Source organism: Petromyzon marinus, assembly GCF_048934315.1.
Source record: "Petromyzon marinus isolate PM22_M1 ecotype Great Lakes invasive population chromosome 67 unlocalized genomic scaffold, UKy_Petmar_22M1.pri1.0 chr67_unloc.6, whole genome shotgun sequence".
Classification (NCBI taxonomy): Eukaryota; Metazoa; Chordata; class Hyperoartia; order Petromyzontiformes; family Petromyzontidae; genus Petromyzon; species Petromyzon marinus.
The window spans coordinates 399,221-416,895 of record NW_027422596.1 but is presented as its reverse complement, the minus strand read 5'-3'; the positions used below and the strand labels follow the sequence as shown (position 1 = coordinate 416,895).

The 17,675-nt window shown below is 46.6% G+C and overlaps 2 protein-coding genes across 6 annotated transcripts in view; one reads left to right on the top strand and one right to left on the bottom strand.

Moving 5' to 3' along the window:
• The window catches only part of LOC142905286 (transmembrane protein 255B-like), a 39,665-nt gene extending 37,874 nt beyond the window's left edge, over nt 1–1,791 (bottom strand). The window contains exon 1 of the mRNA XM_076058050.1: nt 1,109–1,791. The gene's annotated coding sequence lies outside the window, so the exon portion shown is untranslated. The remainder of the gene's footprint in view (nt 1–1,108) is intronic.
• Nucleotides 1–17,675, top strand: part of LOC116937743 (ankyrin repeat domain-containing protein 49) — a 390,193-nt gene that overhangs the window by 347,433 nt on the left and 25,085 nt on the right. Inside the window, exon 1 of one of the 5 annotated variants that reach the window (XM_032944843.2) lies at nt 17,033–17,243. The exons of the other annotated variants lie outside the window; for them this stretch is intronic. The gene's annotated coding sequence lies outside the window, so the exon portion shown is untranslated. Of the gene's footprint in view, nt 1–17,032; nt 17,244–17,675 lie in introns of those variants that run through there. 5 annotated transcript variants of the gene reach the window in all.

Here is a 17,675-nt window from a genome sequence, read left to right as displayed (position 1 = left end):
GAGTCTATGGTGCAGTGTTGAATCTATGGTGCAGTGTTGAGTCTATGGTGCAGTGCTGAGTCTATGGTGCAGTGCTGAGTCTATGGTGCAGTGATGAGTCTACGGGCAGTGTTGAGTCTATGGTGCAGTGTTGAGTCTATGGTGCAGTGTTGAGTCTGTGGTGCAGTGTTGAGTCTGTGGTGCAGTGTTGAGTCTGTGGTGCAGTGTTGAGTCTGTGGTGCAGTGTTGAGTCTATGGTGCAGTGTTGAGTCTGTGGTGCAGTGCTGAGTCTATTGTGCAGTGCTGAGTCTATGGTGCAGTGCTGAGTCTATCGTGCAGTGCTGAGTCTATGGTGCAGTGCTGAGTCTATGGTGCAGTGCTGAGTCTATGGTGCAGTGTTGAGTCTATGGTGCAGTGTTGAGTCTATGGGCAGTGTTGAGTCTATGGTGCAGTGTTGAGTCTATGGTGCAGTGATGAGTCTATGGGCAGTGTTGAGTCTATGGTGCAGTGTTGAGTCTGTGGTGCAGTGTTGAGTCTATTGTTCAGTGTTGAGTCGATGGGCAGTGTTGAGTCTATGGTGCAGTGTTGAGTCTATGGTGCAGTGTTGAGTGTATGGTGCAGTGTTGAGTCGATGGGCAGTGTTGAGTCTATGGCGAGTCTGTGTGTATGTGTGTCTATGTGTGTGTATGTGTGTATGTATGGCCTGGCACAAGAGTCGTGGTGACGTCAGCGGTTGTTGTTGTTGTATGTGTGTGTATGTGTGTGTATGTATGTGTGTATGTATGTGTGTGTATGTGTGTATGTATGTGTGCATGTGTGTGTATGTATGTGTGTATGTGAGTGTGTATGTGAGTGTATGTGTGTGTGCATGTGAGTGTATGTGTGTGTGTGTATGTGTGTGAATGTATGTGTGTGTATGTGTGTACGTGTGTGTATATGTATGCATGTGTGTATGTGAGTGTATGTGTGTGTGTATGTGTGTGTATGTATGTGTGTATGTGAGTGTGTATGTGAGTGTATGTGTGTGTGCATGTGAATGTATGTGTGAATGTATGTGTGTGTATGTGTGTATGTGTGTACGTGTGTGTGTATGTGTGTATGTGTGTGTATGTGTCGCTATGCGACGTACATCGAGATGATGGCGCTGATGATGTTGCTGATGATGATGCCGCTGATGATGTTGTTGACGCTGCTGCTGCTGATGATGATGATGTTGTTGACGCTGCTGCTGCTGATGATGATGATGTTGTTGACGCTGCTGCTGATGATGATGCTGATGCCCCTACAGCTGATGCTGCTGCTGATGATGATGTTGTTGACGCTGCTGCTGCTGATGATGATGATGATGCCTCTACAGCTGATGCTGCTGCTGCTGATGATGTTGTTGACGCTGCTGCTGCTGCTGATGATGATGTTGTTGACGCTGCTGCTGCTGCTGATGATGATGATGTTGTTGACGCTGCTGCTGCTGATGATGATGTTGTTGACGCTGCTGCTGCTGATGATGTTGTTGACGCTGCTGCTGATGATGTTGTTGACGCTGCTGCTGCTGCTGCTGATGATGTTGTTGAGGCTGCTGCTGCTGATGATGATGATGTTGTTAACGCTGCTGCTGATGATGATGTTGTTGACGCTGCTGCTGCTGCTGCTGATGCTGCTGCTGATGATGTTGTTGACGCCGCTGCTGCTGCTGCTGCTGATGATGTTGTTGAGGCTGGACGTTGCCCGCACGTGGCAGTGGCATTCCCCGGGGGCTACCGCCGAGCACGGCGACTTGAGTACAAGCAGCAGGCGGGATACAGAAACTCGATCTCAAACTCTGGCCCATTGGCCGAGGGGAAGAGAACTACACCCACTACACACACCACCACTACACCCACTACACACACTACACACACCACACACACAACACACACTACACCCACTACACACACCACACACACAACACACACTACACCCACTACACACACCACCACCACCACTACACCCACTACACACACCATCACACACTACACCCACTACACACACCACCACCACTACACCCACTACACACACCATCACACACAACACACACTACACCCACTACACACACCACACACACTACACCCACTACACACACCATCATAACACCATCACCACTACACCCACTACACACACCACCACCACCACTACACCCACTACCCCCACCATCACACACTACACCCACTACACACACTACACACACCACCACCATAACACACACTACACCCACTACACACACCACACACACAACACACACTACACCCACTACACACACCACACACACAACACACACTACACACACTACACCCACTACACACACCACCACCACCACTACACCCACTACACACACCACACACACAACACACACTACACCCACTACACACACCACACACACAACACACACTACACCCACTACACACACCACCACCACCACTACACCCACTACACACACCACACACACAACACACACTACACCCACTACACACACCACACACACAACACACACTACACCCACTACACACACCACCACCATAACACACACTACACCCACTACACACACCACCACCACCACTACACCCACTACACACACCACCACCACCACTACACCCACTACACACCACCACCACCACTACACCCACTACACACACCACCACTACACCCACTACACACACTACACACACCACCACCATAACACACACTACACCCACTACACACACCACCACCACCACTACACCCACTACACACACTACACACACCACCACCATAACACACACTACACCCACTACACACACCACCACCACCACTACACCCACTACACACACCACCACCATAACACACACTACACCCACTACACACACCACCACCACCACTACACCCACTACACACACTACACACACCACCACCATAACACACACTACACCCACTACACACACCACCACCACCACTACACCCACTACACACACCACCACCATAACACACACTACACCCACTACACACACCACCACCACCACTACACCCACTACACACACCACCACCACCACTACACCCACTACACACACCACCACCACCACTACACCCACTACACACACCACCACCACCACCACTACACCCACTACACCCACTACCCCCACCATCACACACACCATCACTACACCCACTACCACTACACCCACTACCCCCACCATCATAACACACACACCATCACCACTACTACACCCACCACACACAACACACACCATCATCACCACTACACCCACTACCCCCACTACACCCACTACCCCCTTTACCCCCACTACACCCACTACACCCACTGCCCCCACCATCATAACACACACACCACCACTACACCCACTACACCCACTACACCCACTGCCCCCACCATCATAACACAAACACCACCACCACCACTACACCCACTACACCCACTACACCCACTACACCCACTGCCCCCACCATCATAACACACACACCACCACTACACCCACTACACCCACCATCATAACACACACCACACACACAACACACATCATCACCACCACTACACCCACTACCCCCACCATCATAACACCCACACCATCATCACCACTACACCCACTACCCCCACTACACCCACTACACCCACCATCACACACAACACACACCATCATCACCACTACACCCACTACACCCACTACCCCCACCATCATAACACCCACACCATCACCACTTCTACACCCACTACCCCCACTACACCCACTACACCCACTACCCCCACCATCATAACACACACACCATCACCACCACTACACCCACTACCCCCATTACCCCCACCATCATAACACACACACCATCACCACCACTACACCCACTACCCCCACCATCATAACACCATCACCACCACTACCACTACACCCACTACCCCCACCATCATAACACACACCATCACCACCACTACCCCCACTACCCCCACCACACACACAACACACCATCACCACCACTACACCCACTACCCCCACTACCCCCACCACCACTACCACTACCCCCACTACCACTACCCCCACCACACACACCACCACCACCACACACACCATCACCCCCACCCCCACCACCACTACCACCCCCACCACCACCACACACACCACCACTACCTACACCACCACCACCACCACACACACCACTACCACCCCCACCACCACTACCACCCCCATCACACACACCACTACCACCCCCACCACCACTACCACCCCCACCACCACCACACACACCACCACTACCTACACCACCACCACACACACCACTATTACCACCACCACCACCACACTCCAGCCCCCCAACCTCTCCCCACCTGGTTGCGGTGTCCGTGTGTATGTGTGTGTGTGTGTCACTGTGTGTGTGTGTCACTGTGTGTGTGTGTGTCACTGTGTGTGTGTGTCACTGTGTGTGTGTGTGTGTCACTGTGTGTGTGTGTCACTGTGTGTGTGTGTCACTGTGTGTGTGTGTGTGTGTCACTGTGTGTGTGTGTCACTGTGTGTGTGTGTGTGTCACTGTGTGTGTGTGTCACTGTGTGTGTGTGTCACTGTGTGTGTGTGTCACTGTGTGTGAAAAGCGGTAGTGTAGGGATAGTGTAGCGGTTAGCGCTACGCTGCGCTATGAACCTGGCGACCCGGGTTCGATTCCCGCTCACGGCCAACACCAGTGACGATTATCTGAACCAGTCCCGGGCCTCCCCTAAGTCGACTCAGCCTCATAATGAGTACCTGGTGCGGTGGATAAAAACATTGCCACTAGGGAGACAAAGGCGGTCGGGCGTGGTGCTGGCCACCCACCCCCTCGTGTACCGTTCCGGCCTTCATGAGGTGCTCGCTAACAGCACTTGCCCCTACAGTCTGTTAAGGCTATACGGGGGATCTTTGTCTTTGTTTTTTTTGTGCGTTTGTCCGCGTGTGTGTATGTGTGCCTGTGTGTGCGTGTGTGTGTGTGCGTGTGTGTGTGTGCGTGTGTGTGCCACGGTGCCGGCCTTCATAGCGAGCCTGCCACTCGCCACTAACAGCACTTGCCCCAAACAGCCTGTCAAAGGCTATGCGGGGGATCTTTGCCTTTCGAGGGTTTGGCAGTTCTGGTAAATTTAGCCGCTCCTCGACTCTGTTGGTTTGGCGCCGATGGGTTTCGGGGTAAGCAGATCGTGGCCCACGTAGGCGGTGAGGGTGCGAGAGGGGGTGAGGGGGGTGAGGGGGGTGAGGGTGAGGGGGGTAGGGCTGCCTTTAAATCCACCATACTCACGGCTCCACCACATTCCTCGCAGGGGGTTAGCGAAGTTCACGATGGCCGTGTCGGAGACACCGAGAGGCTGGGTTTGAGCCCTGGGTCTGGGTGTCTCTCTCTCAGTGGGTTCACGCTGGCCGTGTCAGAGACACTGAGAGGCTGAGTTGGAGCCCTGGGTCTGGGTGTCTCTCTCTCTCAGTGGGTTCACGATGGCCGTGTCAGAGACACTCAGAGGCTGGGTTCGAGCCCTGGGTCTGGGTGTCCCTCTCTCAGTGGGTTAACGATGGCCGTGTCAGAGACACCGAGAGGCTGGGTTCGAGCCCTGGGTCTGGGTGTCTCTCTCTCAGTGGGTTCACGATGGCCGTGTCGGAGACACCGAGAGGCTGGGTTGGAGCCCTGGGTCTGGGTGTCTCTCGCTCATTGGGTTCACGATGGCAGTGTCGGAGACACCGAGAGGCTGGGTTCGAGCCCTGGGTCTGGGTGTCTCTCTCAGTGGGTTCACGATGGGCGTGTCGGAGACACTGAGAGGCTGGGTTCGAGCCCTGGGTCTGGGTGTCTCTCTCATTGGGTTCACGATGGCCGTGTCGGAGACATTCAGAGGCTGGGTTCGAGCCCTGGGTCTGGGTGTCTCTCTCTCAGTGGGTTCACGATGGCCGTGTCAGAGACACCGAGAGGCTGGGTTCGAGCCCTGGGTCTGGGTGTCTCTCTCTCAGTGGGTTCACGATGGCCGTGTCGGAGACAATCAGAGGCTGGGTTCGAGCCCTGGGTCTGGGTGTCTCTCTCTCAGGCGGTTCACGATGGCCGTGTCAGAGACACTGAGAGGCTGGGTTCGAGCCCCGGGTCTGGGTGTCTCTCTCATTGGGTTCACGATGGCCGTGTCAGAGACACTGAGAGGCTGGGTTCGAGCCCTGGGTCTGGGTGTCTCTCTCTCAGTGGGTTCACGATGGCCGTGTCAGAGACACCGAGAGGCTGGGTTGGAGCCCTGGGTCTGGGTGTCTCTCTCTCAGTGGGTTCACGATGGCCGTGTCGGAGACACTGAGAGGCTGGGTTCGAGCCCTGGGTCTGGGTGTCTCTCTCTCAGTGGGTTCACGATGGCCGTGTCAGAGACACTGAGAGCCTGGGTTCGAGCCCTGGGTCTGGGTGTCTCTCTCTCAGTGGGTTCACGATGGCCGTGTCGGAGACACTGAGAGCCTGGGTTCGAGCCCTGGGTCTGGGTGTCTCTCTCTCAGTGGGTTCACGATGGCCGTGTCGGAGACACTGAGAGCCTGGGTTCGAGCCCTGGGTCTGGGTGTCTCTCTCTCAGTGGGTTCACGATGGCCGTGTCAGAGACACTGAGAGGCTGGGTTCGAGCCCTGGGTCTGGGTGTCTCTCTCTCAGTGGGTTCACGATGGCCGTGTCGGAGACACCGAGAGGCTGGGTTCGAGCCCTGGGTCTGGGTGTCTCTCTCTCAGTGGGTTCACGATGGCCGTGTCAGAGACACCGAGAGGCTGGGTTCGAGCCCTGGGTCTGGGTGTCTCTCTCTCAGTGGGTTCACGATGGCCGTGTCAGAGACACCGAGAGGCTGGGTTCGAGCCCTGGGTCTGGGTGTCTCTCTCTCAGTGGGTTCAAGATGGCCGTGTCAGAGACACTGAGAGGCTGGGTTCGAGCCCTGGGTCTGGGTGTCTCTCTCTCAGTGGGTTCACGATGGCCATGTCGGGGTCCCTTTATCCAGCAGTGGAGAGACCCTGGCTGATGGCGATGATGACGGTGGTGGTGGTGGTGGTGGTCGTGGTGGTTGTGGTGATGGCTTGGGGCGGCGTTCATGCAGCAGAGACCGATTCGCCGTCAATGATCCAACTTCCTCGACACAGCGTGCACGTGAGGATCATATGAAGGACGAAATCCAGAACAGCAACGACCCAACTTGACGAGACGCGAATGACGTCCTGTAGGTGATGTCCAAGGTGACGTTTCAGGCAATGGGCCATCTTCGGAGAGCGGTAGAGAAATCACGTGTTATTGTAATTAAAAACATTCAAACTGGTCAAGCCCGGGGTAAATTTCCACTTCAAACTTTCGCGGCAGCAAGAAATTCAAATCCCTTTGAGTCTTTCGGTAAAATAAAAATAAAAATTTAAAAACCAATAATAATACAAAAAAACGCGAAATAAGCGTTAGTATTTTCATTCTGTCAAATGTTATTTTTTTTCCGGCTTTCATTTTCATTCTAATTTTTCTACCTGCGTGACGTTACATCGAAAGAACCAAACAACGTGGGCCAATACGGGCATCACGTGATCTGCGCGCGCGTGCGTGTGTGTGTGTGCATGGAGAGACGTTGGCCTGCACCGGTGATGTCCTCTGAGTGGCAATGGCCGGGGTAATGAAACCGATCGATGCGTGAACCTCGCGGCCGTGCTCGTTGAGCAACTGTGAGTAAAGTCACACGTCGAGAGGAGAAGAAGGAGGATGAGGAGGAGGAGAATTTGACTATACTCTTTGGTTCTATTCGGTAAAGTCACGTAGGTAAAAAATAAAACGACAAAATCACGACGTGACTTTACCGAATAGAACCAAAGAGTATGGATCCTTGCAGTCACGAAAGCTTCAAATCAAGAATTTGACTGCAAGTATTGTTGGTTATAATGCAGTAACACGAATCCTCGTAGAGGGGTTTCAGTATTGTTACCAGAAACAAAGACGGGGAAAACCCCCTATTATTATATTTCGCAACCGGCAAAAGACGGTCTAATGATGAAATGTATGCATTGTCCTTGAAACTGATTGGTCCACACCAGAGACAGCTTTTCTTCAAAAGCGCCGTATGAGACTCGGCTCTAAGAAAAGCTGTCTCTGGTGTGGACCAATCAGTTTCAAGGAAAATGCATCATACATTATCAGAGTGCTGTTTTTTTTTTCTCGCTTGCAATTTGACTGCAAGTATTGTTGGTTATAATGCAGTAACACGAATCCTCATAGAGAGGTTTCAGTTTATTTGCCAGAAAAAAGTAGGGGGGAAACCCCTATTATTATGATATTTCGCTACCAGCAAAAGGAGGTCTAATGATGAAATGTATGCATTGTCCTTGAAACTGATTGGTCCACACCAGAGACAGCTTTTCTTCAAAAGCGCCGTATGGAGACTAGGCTCTAAGAAAAGCTGTCTCTGGTGTGGACCAATGAGTTTCAAGGACAATGCATCATACATTATCAGAGTGCTGTTTTTTTTCTCCGCTTGCGATTTGACTGCAAGTATTGTTGGTTATAATGCAGTAACACGAATCCTCGTAGAGAGGTTTCAGTTTTGTTGCAACAAAAAAAATACGGGGAAAACCCCCTATTATTATATTTCGCTACTGGCAAACGGAGGTCTAATGATGAAATGTATGCATTGTCCTTGAAACTGATTGGTCCACACCAGAGACAGCTTTTCTTCAAAAGGCGCACACACACACACACAGGGTGCGCCTTTTGGCATCATCTGGTCGAACGCCGTATGAGACTAGGCTCTAAGAAAAGCTGTCTCTGGTGTGGACCAATGAGTTTCAAGGACAATGCATCAAACATTATCATAATGTGTGTTTTTGTTTGCGATTTGACTGCAAGTATTGTTGGTTATAATGCAGTAACACGAATCCTCGTAGAGAGGTTTCAGTTTGTTGCCAAAAAAAATACAGGGAAAACCCCCTATTATTATATTTCGCTACCGGCAAAAGGAGGTCTAATGATGAAATGTATGCATTGTCCTTGAAACTGATTGGTCCACACCAGAGACAGCTTTTCTTCAAAAGCGCCGTATGAGACGAGGCTCTAAGAAAAGCTGTCTCTGGTGTGGACCAATGAGTTTCAAGGACAAAGCATCATACATTATCAGAGTGCTGTTTTTTTTCTCTGCTTGCGATTTTACTGCAAGTATTGTTGGTTATAATGCAGTAACACGAATCCTCGTAGAGAGGTTTCAGTTTTGTTGCAACAAAATAAATACGGGGAAAACCCCCTATTATTATATTTCGCTACTGGCAAACGGAGGTCTAATGATGAAATGTATGCATTGTCCTTGAAACTGATTGGTCCACACCAGAGACAGCTTTTCTTCAAAAGGCGCACACACACACACAGGGTGCGCCTTTTGGCGTCATCTGGTCGAGCGCCGTATGAGACTAGGCTCTAAGAAAAGCTGTCTCTGGTGTGGACCAATGAGTTTCAAGGACAATGCATGATACATTATCATAGTGTGTTTTTTGTTTGCAATTTGACTGCAAGTATTGTTGGTTATAATGCAGTAACACGAATCCTCGTAGAGGGATTTCAGTTTTGTTGCCAGAAAAAAATACGGGGAAAACCCCCTATTATTATTATATTTCGCTACTGGCAAAAGGAGGTCCAATGATGAAATGTATGCATTGTCCTTGAAACTGATTGGTCCACACCAGAGACAGCTTTTCTTCAAAAGCGCCGTATGAGACTAGGCTCTAAGAAAAGCTGTCTCTGGTGTGGACCAATGTGTTTCAAGGACAATGCATCATACATTATCAGAGTGTTGTTGTTTTTTTCTCGGCTTGCGATTTGACTGCAAGTATTGTTGGTTATGATGCAGTAACACGAATCCTCGTAGAGGGATTTCAGTTTTGTTGCCAGAAAAAAAACACATTTCGGGGAGAAAGCACCTATTAGTTTATCTTGGTACTGGCAAAGGAGGGCTCGCCATGATTTGCTCCTGTTCCCCGATGTATTCAAGGGTTTACATTTCACGTCATATTCTTAGTTTTTTCGGTAAAGTCACGTTGAAGAGAAACAACAAAATAATGAAATATATATAAAACAATAAAAAACATTCTCACGACGTTTCGACCATAACTCAAACGGTCGTCACACCTGAAGACGACCGTTTGAGTTATGGTCGAAACGTCGTGAGAATTTTTTTTCATTGTTTTATATATATTTTATTATTTTGTTGTTTCTCTTCAACGTGACTTTACCGAAAAAACTAAGAATATGAATTACTGCAGTCACGAAAGCTTTAAATCAAAATTTCACGTCATGTTGCGTGTACTGTGTAGAGGGTTGAGTTTTACTCGTGAAATTGTCACGAAAAGTCAGACCCCCCCCCCTCCACCTCAAATATGACATCACAAAGCTCTGCCCGCCCCCCCGCCCCCCCCAAAAAAAATGCTTCAAATCGCTTTAAACTATCGTTGTCATTGTAGTTGCGTATTTAACGTGGCGCTGCTGCACTCTGATGTTGTGGGAGAAAACATTTACTACAAATTCTTAGCTCTTTCGGTAAAGTCACGTTGAAGGGAAACAATAAAATATGTATAAACAATAAAAATTCTCACGACGTTTCGACCATAACACAAACGGTCGTCATCGGGTGTGTCGGTCCGCATTAATTTATTTATTTTTAAACGGTGAATTTATTTATTTAAAAAACGTCTGTGCCACGCACAGCGATTTGGCAGTTTATTTAGAAGGACGAGTCCATCTATGTTCTGAAAAGAGGAGGGGGGAGACGAAAAATGTAATGTGTGCTGTCTGAAAGCCACCGTAAGCGTGAACAATCAATTAAGACCCGAAATGGTTTATCAAATCCTTCCAATGATTGCTAAGCCAAAATCCTTCTTCTCGGTTGAAATTGTCTCTGTGTTTTGTATATGTGGATAGCCTCATGAACGAATCTCTCATGGTAGCCAGATGGCTTACAATATATATTTTATTGTTTCCCTTCAACGTGACTTTACCGAAAGAGCTAAGAATATGAATTACTGCAGTCACGAAAGCTTTAAATCAAAATTTTAAGTCTATTTAATTAAGTAGAACGTGTTGTGTCTATATTTGTTTATAAAGTTGCGCAATTTTGATGTGACGTCACATTTCTTTAACCCCCCCCCCCCTCCCCCATCGTCACACATCGTCACAAATGTCTGACCGCCCCCTCCCCCCTAGGTGCGTGACGTCATTTATGGACGGCTCCATAGGGCTTTTCACGTGTTGATGGTTGCTTTACATGATAACATGTGACCTGTCCTGTTCATGCAACACTTTAAAAAGAAATCAGCAAAATGGTTGGATAAATAAAATGTATTATGAAACAAAATGATGACCTATTTATAAGTACAGTGAGGGAAAAAAAGTTTTTGATCCCCTGCTGATTTTGTACGTTTGCCCGCTAAGAAATGATCAGTCTATAATTTTAATGGTAGGTTTATTTGAACAGTGAGAGACAGATTAACAACAACAACAACAACAAATCCAGAATAACGCATGTCACAAATGTTATCAATTGATTTGCATTTTAATGAGGGAAATAAGTATTTGACCCCCTCTCATTCAGAAAGATTTCTGGCTCCCAGATGTATTTTATACAGGTAACGAGCTGAGATTAGGAGCACACTCTTAAAGGGAGTGCTCCTAATCTTAGCTTGTTACCTGTATAACAGACACCTGTCCACAGAAGCAATCAATCAATCCGATTCCGAGTTGAGTTGATGCCAAAGAGCTCCATTTTGGTCTCATCTGACCACAACACTTTCACCCAGTTGTCCTCTGAATCATTCAGATGTTCATTGGCAAACTTCAGACGGGCATGTACATGTGCTTTCTTGAGCAGGGGGACCTTGTGGGCGCTGCAGGATTTCAGTCCTTCACGGCGTAGTGTGTTACCAATTGTTTTCTTGGTGACTATGGTCTCAGCTGCCTTGAGATCATTGACAAGATCCTCCCGTGTAGTTCCGGGCTGATTCCTCACCGTTCTCATGATCATTGAAACTCCACGAGGTGAGATCTTGCATGGAGCCCCAGGCCGAGGGAGATTGACAGTTCTTTTGTGTTTCTTCCATTTGCGAATAATCGCACCAACTGTTGTCACCTTCTCACCAAGCTGCTTGGCAATGGTCTTGTAGCCCATACCAGCCTTGTGTAGGTCTACAATCTTGTCCCTGACATCCTTGGAGAGCTCTTTGGTCTTGGCCATGGTGGAGAGTTTGGAATCGGATTGATTGATTGCTTCTGTGGACAGGTGTCTGTTATACAGGTAACAAGCTAAGATTAGGAGCACTCCCTTTAAGAGTGTGCTCCTAATCTCAGCTCGTTACCTGTATAAAATACATCTGGGAGCCAGAAATCTTTCTGATTGAGAGGGGGTCAAATACTTATTTCCCTCATTAAAATGCAAATCAATTTATAACATTTTTGACATGCGTTATTCTGGATTTTTTTTGTTGTTATTCTGTCTCTCACTGTTCAAATAAACCTACCATTAAAATTATAGACTGATCATTTCTTTGTCAGTGGGCAAACGTACAAAATCAGCAGGGGATCAAATGCTTGTTTCCTTCACTGTACACAGTTGAGTCCTTATTCAGCATATCTGCTCGGCGGTTCTTGGCTTATATCATGTATTCATTAAATGGAGGCTCTCTCGTCACTGTCCAGCAAGCAGCGATGGGCTCCATTTGCCCCTGATAGCGATTATAATCGATCATCAATCGATAAACATTCCGGGTAAGCCTCACTGGCTTAGCAGGGATATCCACTGCTGGATGGAGATCACTGTGGTGGTGATGGTGATGGTGACGATGTCTCTACCCTGAGTGTGTTCTCTAGCCCACGTGTCCCCCCATCTCTCTCTCTCTGTCTCTCAGTGTCATCGCCATCATCACCATCGACTATCTACTGCTGGATGGAGATCACTGTGGTGATGGTGATGATGATGTCTCTACCCTGAGTGTGTTCTCTAGCCAACGTGTCCCCCTCTCTGTCTCTCAGTGTCACCATCATCACCATCACCATGGACTATCCACTGCTGGATGGAGATCACTGTGGAGGTGGTTATTGTGACGATGTAGTGTATAGTGTAGTGTATAGTGTAGTGTATAGTGTAGTGTATAGTGTAGTGTATAGTGTAGTGTAAAGTGTAGAGTATAGTGTAGTGTATAGTGTAGAGTATAGTAGTGTACCGTGAAGTGTATAGTAGTGTATAGTGTAGTGTATAGTGTAGTGTGTAGTGTAGTGTATAGTGTAGTGTATAGTAGTGTAGTGTATAGTGTAGTGTATAGTAGTGTATAGTGTAGTGTATAGTAGTGTATAGTAGTGTATAGTGTAGTGTATAGTAGTGTATAGTGTAGTGTATAGTGTAGTGTATAGTAGTGTATAGTGTAGTGTATAGTGTAGTGCATAGTGTAGTGTATAGTGTAGTGTATAGTGTAGTGTATAGTATTGTATAGTAGTGTATAGTGTAGTGTATAGTGTAGTGCATAGTGTAGTGTAGAGTGTAGTATATAGTAGTGTATAGTGTAGTGTATAGTGAGTGCATAGTGTAGTGTATAGTGTAGTGTATAGTAGTGTATAGTGTAGTGTATAGTGTAGTGTATAGCAGTCTATAGTGTAGTGTATAGTGTAGTGTGTAGTGTAGTGTATAGTGTAGTGTATAGTGTAGTGTATAGTAGTGTATAGTGTAGTGTATAGTGTAGTGCATAGTGTAGTGTATAGTGTAGTGTATAGTAGTGTATAGTGTAGTGTATAGCAGTGTATAGTGTAGTGTATAGTGTAGTGTGTAGTGTAGTGCATAGTGTAGTGTATAGTAGTGTATAGTGTAGTGTGTAGTGTAGTGTATAGTGTAGTGTATAGTGTAGTGTATAGTAGTGTGTATAGTGTAGTGCATAGTGTAGTGTATAGTAGTGTGTAGTGTATAGTGTAGTGTATAGTAGTGTGTAGTGTAGTGTATAGTAGTATATAGTGTAGTGTATAGTGTAGTGTATAGTGTAGTGTATAGTAGTGTGTATAGTGTAGTGTATAGTGTAGTGTATAGTGTAGTGTATAGAGTAGTGCAAGTGTAGTGTGTAGTGTAGTGTATAGTGTAGCGTATAGTGTAGTGTATAGTAGTGCGTAGTGTAGTGTATAGTGTAGTGTATAGTAGTGTATAGTGTAGTGTATAGTAGTGTATAGTGTAGTGTATAGTGTAGTGTATAGTAGTGTATAGTGTAGTGTATAGTGTAGTGTATAGTGTAGTGTATAGTAGTGTGTATAGTGTAGTGTATAGTGTAGTGTGTAGTGTAGTGTGTAGTGCAGCGTATAGTGTAGTGTATAGTAGTGCATAGTGTAGTGTATAGTGTAGTGTATAGTGTAGTGTATAGTAGTGTATAGTGTAATGTATAAAAGTGTAGTGTATAGTGTAGTGTATAGTGTAATGTATAGTGTAGCGAATAGTAGTATATAGTGCAGTGTATAGTGTAGTGTATAGTAGTGTATAGTGTAGTAGTGTATAGTTGTAGTGTATAGTGTAGTGTATAGTGTAGTAGTGTATAGTGTAGTGTATAGTGTAGTGTATGGTGTAGTGTATAGTGTAGTGTGTAGTGTATAGTGTAGTGTACAGTGTAGTAGTGTATAGTTGTAGTGTATAGTAGTGTATAGTGTAGTGTATAGTAGTGTATAGTGTAGTGTATAGTGTAGTGCATAGTAGTGTATAGTGTAGTGTATAGTGTAGTGTATAGTGTAGTGTATAGTGTATTCTATAGCGTAGTGTATAGTGTAGTGTATAGTCTAGCGAATAGTAGTATATAGTGTAGTGTAAAGTGTAGTGTATAGTATAGTGTAGTGTATAATAGTGTATAGTGTAGTGTATAGTGTATAGTGTAGTGTATAGTGTAGTGTATAGTAGTGTATAGTGTAGTGTATAGTAGTGCGTAGTGTAGTGTATAGTGTAGTGTATAGTAGTGTATAGTGTAGTGTATAGTAGTGTGTAGTGTATAGTGTAGTGTATAGTAGTGTGTAGTGTAGTGTATAGTGTAATGTATAGTAGTGTATAGTGTAGTGTATAGTAGTGTATAGTGTAGTGTATAGTAGTGTATAGTGTAGTGTATAGTAGTGTATAGTGTAGTGTATGGTGTAGTGTATAGTGTAGTGTATAGTGTAGTGTAGTGTATAGTGTAGTGTATAGTGTAGTGTATAGTAGTGTGTAGTGTGGTGTATAGTGTAGTGTATAGTAGTGTATAGTGTAGTGTATAGTGTAGTGTATAGTAGTGTATAGTGTAGTGTATAGTAGTGTATAGTGTAGTGTATAGTAGTGTATAGTGTAGTGTATAGTGTAGTGTATAGTAGTGTATAGTGTAGTGTATAGTGTAGTGTATAGTAGTGTATAGTGTAGTGTATAGTAGTGTATAGTAGTGTATAGTGTAGTGTATAGTGTAGTGTATAGAAGTGTATAATAGTGTATAGTGTAGTGTATAGTGTTGTGTATAGTAGTGTGTAGTGTAGTGTATAGTGTAGTGTATAGTGTAGTGTATAGTGTAGTGTATAATAGTGTATAGTGTAGTGTATAGTGTAGTGTATAATAGTGTATAGTGTAGTGTATAGTGTAGTGTATAGTGTAGTGTATAGTAGTGTGTAGTGTAGTGTATAGTGCAGTCTATAGTGTAGTGTATAGTAGTGTATAGTGTAGTGTATAGTGTAGTGTATAGTAGTGTATAGTGTAGTGTATAGTAGTGTGTAGCGTAGTGTATAGTGTAGTGTATAATGTAGTGTATAGTAGTGTATAGTGTAGTGTATAGTGTAGTGTATAGTGTAGTATATAGTAGTGTATAGTGTAGTGTATAGTAGTGTATAGTGTAGTGTATAGTGTAGTGTATAGTGTAGTATATAGTAGTGTGTAGTGTAGTGTATAGTAGTGTATAATAGTATATAGTCGTGTATAGTGTAGTGAATAGTGTATAGTGTAGTGTATAGTGTAGTGTATAGTAGTGTGTAGTGTAGTGTAGTGTATAGTGTAGTGTATAGTGTAGTATATAGTGTAGTGTATAGTGTAGTGTATAGTGTAGTGTATAGTAGTATGTAGTGTAGTGTATAGTAGTGTATAATAGTATATAGTAATGTATAGTAGTGTATAGTGTAGTGTATAGTGTAGTGTATAGTGTAGTGTGTAGTGTAGTGTATAGTGTAGTGTATAGTAGTGTGTAGTGTAGTGTATAGTGTAGTTTATAGTATAGTGTATAGTAGTGTATAGTGTAGTGTATAGTGTAGTGTATAGTAGTGTGTAGTGTAGTGTATAGTGTAGTGTATAGTAGTGTGTAGCGTAGTGTATAGTGTAGTGTATAATAGTATATAATAGTATATAGTAGTGTATAGTAGTGTATAGTGTAGTGTATAGTGTAGTGTATAGTAGTGTATAGTGTAGTGTATAGTGTAGTGTATAGTGTAGTGTGTAGTGTATAGTGTAGTGTATAGTGTGTAGTGTATAGTGTAGTGTATAGTAGTGTGTAGTGTATAGTGTAGTGTATAGTATAGTGTAGTGTATAGTAGTGTGTAGCGTAGTGTATAGTGTAGTGTATAATAGTATATAATAGTGTATAGTAGTGTATAGTGTAGTGTATAGTGTAGTGTATAGTAGTGTATAGTGTAGTGTATAGTGTATAGTGTAGTGTGTAGTGTGTAGTGTATAGTGTAGTGTGTAGTGTATAGTGTAGTGTATAGTAGTGTGTAGTGTATAGTGTAGTGTATAGTGTAGTGTATAGTGTAGTGTATAGTGTATAGTAGTGTGTAGCGTAGTTCGAATGCATGCTCAGTAGGCGAGCTCGTGGGAGAAGTCCGTCCGGGTCACCCCGCGCGGTGCACGTCCACTCTTCGCCCCGCCCCCGACCCTTGCCCCGCCCCTTGCCCCGCCTCCCGCTCCGCTCTCCGTCCCGCCCCGCCCCCGCATTAACCAAACGGAAGAAGTCGCCAGACGGTGACGCACGTCCGCTTGTCTGCAGCAACGCGCGCCGATTGGTCGGCGCCGCCGTCGCCTGCGCGCCGCGCGTGCCCCCGGCAGTTGGCGGGAGAATTTATTTTATTCCCCCCCCCCACAGCCACAACCCCGCCCTCAACCACGCCCCCAACCCTCAGCCCCGCCCCCAGCCCAACCCTCAACCACGCCCCCCATCCTCAGCCCCGCCCCATCCGAAGCGGCGTTGTTGGTGAGGGGGAGGTTGGTCGCGAAACGTCGGCGCCGGCTGCGGAGTTCCACCACGCAAGGGCGGCCTCGGCCTTGGGTGAGGAGGCGGAGACACGGGGAGACAGCCAGAGACACGGGGAGACAGCCAGAGACACGGGGAGACAGCCAGAGACACGGGGATACAGAGAGAGACACGGGGAGACAGCCAGAGACACGGGGAGACAGCCAGAGACACGGGGAGACAGCCAGAGACACGGGGAGACAGCCAGAGACACGGGGATACAGAGAGAGACACGGGGAGACAGCCAGAGACACGGGGATACAGCCAGAGACACGGGGAGACAGAGAGAGACACGGGGAGACAGAGAGAGACACGGGGATACAGAGACACGGGGAGACAGAGAGAGACACGGGGATACAGCCAGAGACACGGGGAGACAGCCAGAGACACGGGGAGACAGCCAGAGACACGGGGAGACAGCCAGAGACACGGGGATACAGAGAGAGACACGGGGAGACAGCCAGAGAC